This window comes from Octodon degus, unplaced genomic scaffold (assembly GCF_000260255.1).
Source record: "Octodon degus isolate 3935 unplaced genomic scaffold, OctDeg1.0 scaffold00030, whole genome shotgun sequence".
NCBI lineage: Eukaryota > Metazoa > Chordata > Mammalia > Rodentia > Octodontidae > Octodon > Octodon degus.
The window spans coordinates 16,284,318-16,290,198 of NW_004524606.1; the positions used below are offsets into that span (position 1 = coordinate 16,284,318).

Below are 5,881 nucleotides of genomic sequence, written 5' to 3' on the forward strand. Positions count from 1 at the left end.
AGCCTGCAGAAAGAATAAAAAGAGCTGAGGTCATCCCATTTTGCTTTGCTTCTTTCTGACAACAATGAAATATTTCTCTTCTGCAATGCCTGTCTGTCATGCCATATGTCCTTGCAGTCAGACAATTATGACTGTAACCTCTACAAATTGTGAATTAAGTAAATATTTATTACTTTAACTGTGATAGGTATTTTGTCACATTGGGGAGAAAAATTACTAGCACAGAAGTGATAACAGTAAAGTGAGATTGTTGCTATGATTTTCTTGAGCTTGTGATTTAGTAACCTTTGGGTCTGCCTTTTAGGATGGGGAGATGTTAAGGAATGTTTGGAAATACCATACGAAAAAACTAGGGTAGGAATACCTAAAGCTGTACTTACTGGGAGATTCTGGTCAAAGCTCAGAAGGCCAAAATGCTGATAGAAATACCATTGGTAAAGACAAAGTTCAGGAGGTTTGTTCTGGGAAGAATTACTATTGGCTGTTGGACTCCAGAAAATGTGTGTAATACCTTGCCAGAAAGTTTGCATGAATTTTTCTCAATTCTAGAGATTGCCTGAGATGGAGATTATGTGTAGAAGATTAATTCATGTGACAGAAGAAATTGCAAGGCAGCCTAATGTTGAAGCAGTGGCATGACTATTTTTGGTCCAACTTTATGTTGGAAATCAAGAGTAAGGATCCTAGATGAGTGATATAAAACATTTTGAGTTTGACCAGAAGCAAAGTTCTAGTAAAGATGTTAAATGCAAGGATTTAGTAGAGGAGAACTTGATTGCTGAGAAAGAACAGGAGGATATAAGAGATGTCCTGAGAGTAATGCAAAAAAGCAGCAGTACTCTACCTTTTTCAACCTCAAAATTGCTAAAATAAAAGGCTTTGCTTTGAGAAGACAGTCCCAGAGCACCACATTCCAGAACATTAGCAGTCCAGGGAAGAAGTTCTTCATCATTTGTTTTATAGGTGTTGGACAGCTAAAACCAAGGTCTACTGCCAGCTACTTCTCTAGTTGACAATAGGCCTTGCCATTATCCACATGGTGATTGTTTTAGGTATATTCAGCCTGTAAAAGTTTTGGGGCCTGGAAGGATACTATGCAGATTTCAGAAGAAGACATGAGAGGTTAGGTAGTGTACCTCTGAGAAGGCAGGATGTGAAGCTGAGAGTGTGAAGCCACAGTGGAGACCCAAGAAGTCAGGAATACGGGTTCTCTAAGGACTGCTGTGAGGTGTTAGAAAATGCAGCCAAGGAAAGAAGTCATGAGAGCTACAACTACTTGCAATACTGTTGGGGTAGAGTCACCCAAGTCGTTTGGAGTCCACAGTTTGCCACAGATTGTTGAAGATGCTGGTGGTGGAACTGTAGGGTTTTGTGTTTGCCTTGCGGAATCTTGGTCAAGCTTTTTTCCCACTCCTTGCTATTCCTGTTTGTGACTTTTGGAATGGAAATGTCTGTCTTGTGCCAATGAACACTAGAAGTGTTTAGGTTTCTTGTCATTTTTACAGAAGTTTGCAGCTAAGACTTTGTCTTAAATCTCAGAATAGACTTTGGATTGGGACTTTTCAGCAATATTGAAAATTTAGGACTGGGGATACTGCTCAGTGGCATAAGTGTCTGCCTGGCAAGCACAAGGTCCTGAGTTTGATCCCCAGTACTACAAAAAAGAAAAAAATGAAAGAAAATTTAGCACCCTGAAAACTTTTAAAGATGGACTAAACATTGTTTGCATAGAAGGATGTCTGACATGCCATGCTGCCTCATAAAGGGATGTCTTTTACATAGGACACAGGCAGAATGTTACAGCTTATGTTTAGATGTATACACAAACCTCATACAGTCATATGTGGGACTTTTTGACAGGTGGCTGGATCTACAGTGTGTGATGCTGGGATGGATTCATAGTGCAATGCTAGGTTCAAGGCCACTAAGATTATGGGTGAAAGTGGTACCCACTTTAAGTAGCTTGGATAAAGGATAGAAAGAGCTATGGTCATCCCTTGTTGCTTTGCTCACTTCTGCCCACTATGGGCTGCTTCTCCTCTGCAATGTCTGTCTGACATGCCATGCTTCCTTGGAGCCATTTCATTAGGGACTGAAACCTCTACAAACTATTAGATAAATAAACATTTCTCCCTTTAATTTGGGTGTTGGGTATTTTGTCTTAGCAACCAGAGAACACATGAATAGCTTATGCAAAAGAATTACTTGAAAATATATAAAGGAGCTAATAGAATTGAAAGCTTCTAGAGAATGTATGTTGAAAAAGAGAGAAATAAAGAATTCTCCAGTGCAATAGACTGTAATAACATCCCAAAATTTGGGAAGCAATGAGCTCTTAGTCAAAGCATCAATGTTTCTTTCAACAAATGCCTTTCAGCTTTCCAAAAATCTTGTATTATTTACTGAAAATAGAAAGTATCTGATTGGCCAAGTGAAAGTTATCTGGTAAGGAGAGAAAAGAAGGATCTTGACCCTTAAGATTCCAAAGTAGGATAGACAAGAATTTTCAGCAAAAACTAGTTGAAATCTAGTATTACTCCAGATTGTGCTGAGATTTGCCAGAAGGATACCCAATATCTGGAAAAGACTACATTGAAATTATGTCCCTTTCACACCTCTAGAAACAGATATTTAGATACAGGTTCTAAATTCCATTACTTTCATATTCTAAGAGGTAACAAACAAATGCCTGAATTACATTGTAAGGCTAGTTTATTTGTATGTGATATTGAGCTATAGGACTGATCTCTCTTTGGTATCCTGCTATATTTTCCCCTACTTTTCAAATTCTGTAACTTAAAATCATGTGAGGATTTAATTGAGTCTATTAACTCACTAATAAATTACCTTTAATTTCATGTTTTCAAATATCTTTGTTTTATAAGATTGTTATAAGGCTATGTGAGTCATAAGTTGCTAAGATTATCATATATTAGCATATTTTAAATCTTAGGTGAGACAGAATCATGATTTAAAACCAATATAAATATCTTATGAGATTGTTATTTTTCAAACCTACTTTAAAAAATTTGTTTACTCTTGAACATTAGTCAACATTTATTTTAGTATGTACAGCTCTGCACTTGATGCTATTAATACACTGAATTATTAGTGAGAACTAGAATGCTGGTAAAACAAATCCAGTCCATATTATTGTAATAAAAATCAAACTAAAATTTCAATGTTTTGACTAATTTAATCAGCCCATGAACAGGAATAAGGAAAGTCAGTGTTGAGATACTTTAAACTATAGTATCCAAGGGGCTAGGGAGATAGATCAGTAGAATAAGCACTTGCCTGGCAAGTGCAAGGTCCTGAGTTCAATCTCCAGTACCACCAAAATAAATAAACAATAATAAAACTATGGTATCCAATTCATCTATCTTATTTCTCCATCAATCTCTGTTTCATCCCTCTTTGTCTCTCTTACCATTGCCTATTATAGTCACTCAGGCCAGGTGCTCATGAATATGGACCCAGGCCACTCCTAGGACTTCCAAACAAGAGGGAAAATATATTTTCCTTCTTACCAGCTACACTCCAACTGTGAGTCCCTAAGGTTCCTATCTCATTGCCTCGATCTGCCACTCAGTGGTTGAGCCTGAAGCACATGCAAAATCCTGTGGTCAAATACAGGTAAGAGCTTCAAAAGAAATATGGAAGAAATAATAACAAATATGATCCCTTGTGTCTTCAGAGATTTCAGTATAATGTCCAAGTAAATATTAAACATAAAAGGAATATTAATTATAATTAAAGTAAATGCTACTCAGAAAAAATATAGAATATTGAAAAACTTAATGCAGATAGTTAGAAAAGCATCCTTTCAAAAAGTAATACCTAAAATGACACAGAACGAGTAGGAGTTAACTAGATGAAGAAGGTAAGAAGTTCCCAGGCAGAGGGTAAAAAGTGAAAAGTGCAAAGTATAATTAAGGCCCCCAAGTATGCACAGAAGCAAAATTAGGAGATCAAAATATCAAAAGGGATCTTGGATAACCATTAGTAAGTCTTTTTAAAACTTCTAAAATGTGGTAACTAATATTTTATTCTTCTGATTAACATAATTTCTTTAATATACTTAAAGAATACAATCTATTTCTTTCCCCCATCCATCTACTCGATGACCTCAAGCAAACCGTTTTCCTCACAGAACCTCCATTTTCTCTTCTTCCTGGGAAGAAGACTGTCTCAACTGTCATTCCTAATCGTCTGCATCTCAAACAAACTGTGGAAGCTTTGAAGCCCGTAAAGAGAGTAATTTGTGTCAGGGGCAGGATAAGATGAGAATTGTCCCTGAAGAGTGCCATTTGAAAATAACTAGAAATTTTACCATCCAGGGGATAAGATATTACATGGAAATATAATGAAATGTAGAAAAATACAGCGGGACAATATTGATGAATCATAAGAGATAAAAAAATATTGATGTGTTTCCATGATAATATCCAACATCCACAGTTTAAAGTCTAATTTCACTTATGGTTTTAAGGAATTAAATCTAAGTTCAGCTGACTCCAAGGCCGGAGCATTATGATGGAAGGGTGTGACAGAATAAAGGCACTTTGTACATGATATTATAGGCAGCTGAGTTAGACACAAATTAATGCACATTATGAAAAAAACTCACCTCTCAATGAAGTAAATGAAAGACAGAGAAGTCAGAATTGTGGCTGAAGCTCAGGTTCCTCCACCGCTGACGCGCGACGGGTGTTGTCCAGGTTTTCTGCTCTCGTCCCCGCGTCGCCAGTGTTTGTCCTGAACACTAACGTGCCCCGCACCTCCATGCCAGATGGGTTCCTCTCCGAGCTCACCAGCAGCTGGCACGGGCCACTGGCCAGCCGGCCCAGTACATCGCAGTGCACGAGGCTCAGGACCAGCTCATGACCTTCGCGGGCTCATCGAGCCCGTGCGCTCTGCAGCTTGCACAGCATAGGCAAGACAGGCAGTGCGCACAATCGCTCCTACAGCAAGCTGCTGCGTGGCCTTCTGGGCGAGTGACTGCACATCAGTCCGGACAGGATCCACATGAACTGTTATGTCGAACGCGGCCACTGTGGACTGGAAGGGCTCCACCTTTGCTTGAGAAACGCTTCTGAGTTCACCTGCACCACCCTGTCCAGGGTCCCCTAATATTTTGTACTCTTTCCCCAAGGGACTCCCCTCCCTCCAATCACGACAAATAAATGGTTTGGAGACCAAAGGGGGGGGGGGAGGGAGAATTGTGGCTAGAGGAACTGTGGGAGACCAATGCTTGGCCTCATACTACAGACTGCTGCATTTGATCTGTTGTCTGTGACCTTCCCAGAGCTAAGTTTCTGTTTCCCCTCTGAGCCATTTCCCAGAAGTCACATGCCTGATCTCCATTCTAGAGACCACCCCCCAGTGCCTAGCGACCTGATGACGTATAATCACTCCTCCCCCTTCTTCCCCGCTTCCCATAAATTCTCTGAGACTTCCTTGAATAAACGGGGCTTGATCAGAACCTTTGTCTTGCCTCCATTTCTTGTGTCTCCTGTCCCTATTTCATCCCCACTCCCCTTCTAGGGTCCTCGTTGACTAACCCGCGGGTCAGGTCAAGTGGCTCCCAATGCGGGGCTCTGGCATGGGGGATCCAGTGAGGGACCCGGTTGTCAGCCTGGCCAGCACCCTCTCCTCAGGAGGTTGACTCATCGCGGGAGCCTGCTGCTTTGCGTCCCCTCGGTAAGTGACCAGCAATTCATTATGGGACAGGCAATTAGAGAACATGAAATGTTTCTTCAAGGTTTAGAAAAAGCTCTCAGGGCATGAGGAGTAAGGTTAAAGGTAAAGATTTGTCTAGGTATTTTGCATATATAAAGGAGGTCTGTTCCTGGTTTCCCTTGGAAGGCACTATTGACTC

The 5,881-nt window shown here is 40.2% G+C and overlaps 1 pseudogene; it reads left to right on the forward strand.

Moving 5' to 3' along the window:
* The first annotated feature begins 687 nt into the window (after nucleotides 1–687).
* Nucleotides 688–5,086, forward strand: LOC101582415 (annotated as a pseudogene).
* The last annotated feature ends 795 nt before the right edge of the window (nucleotides 5,087–5,881 follow it).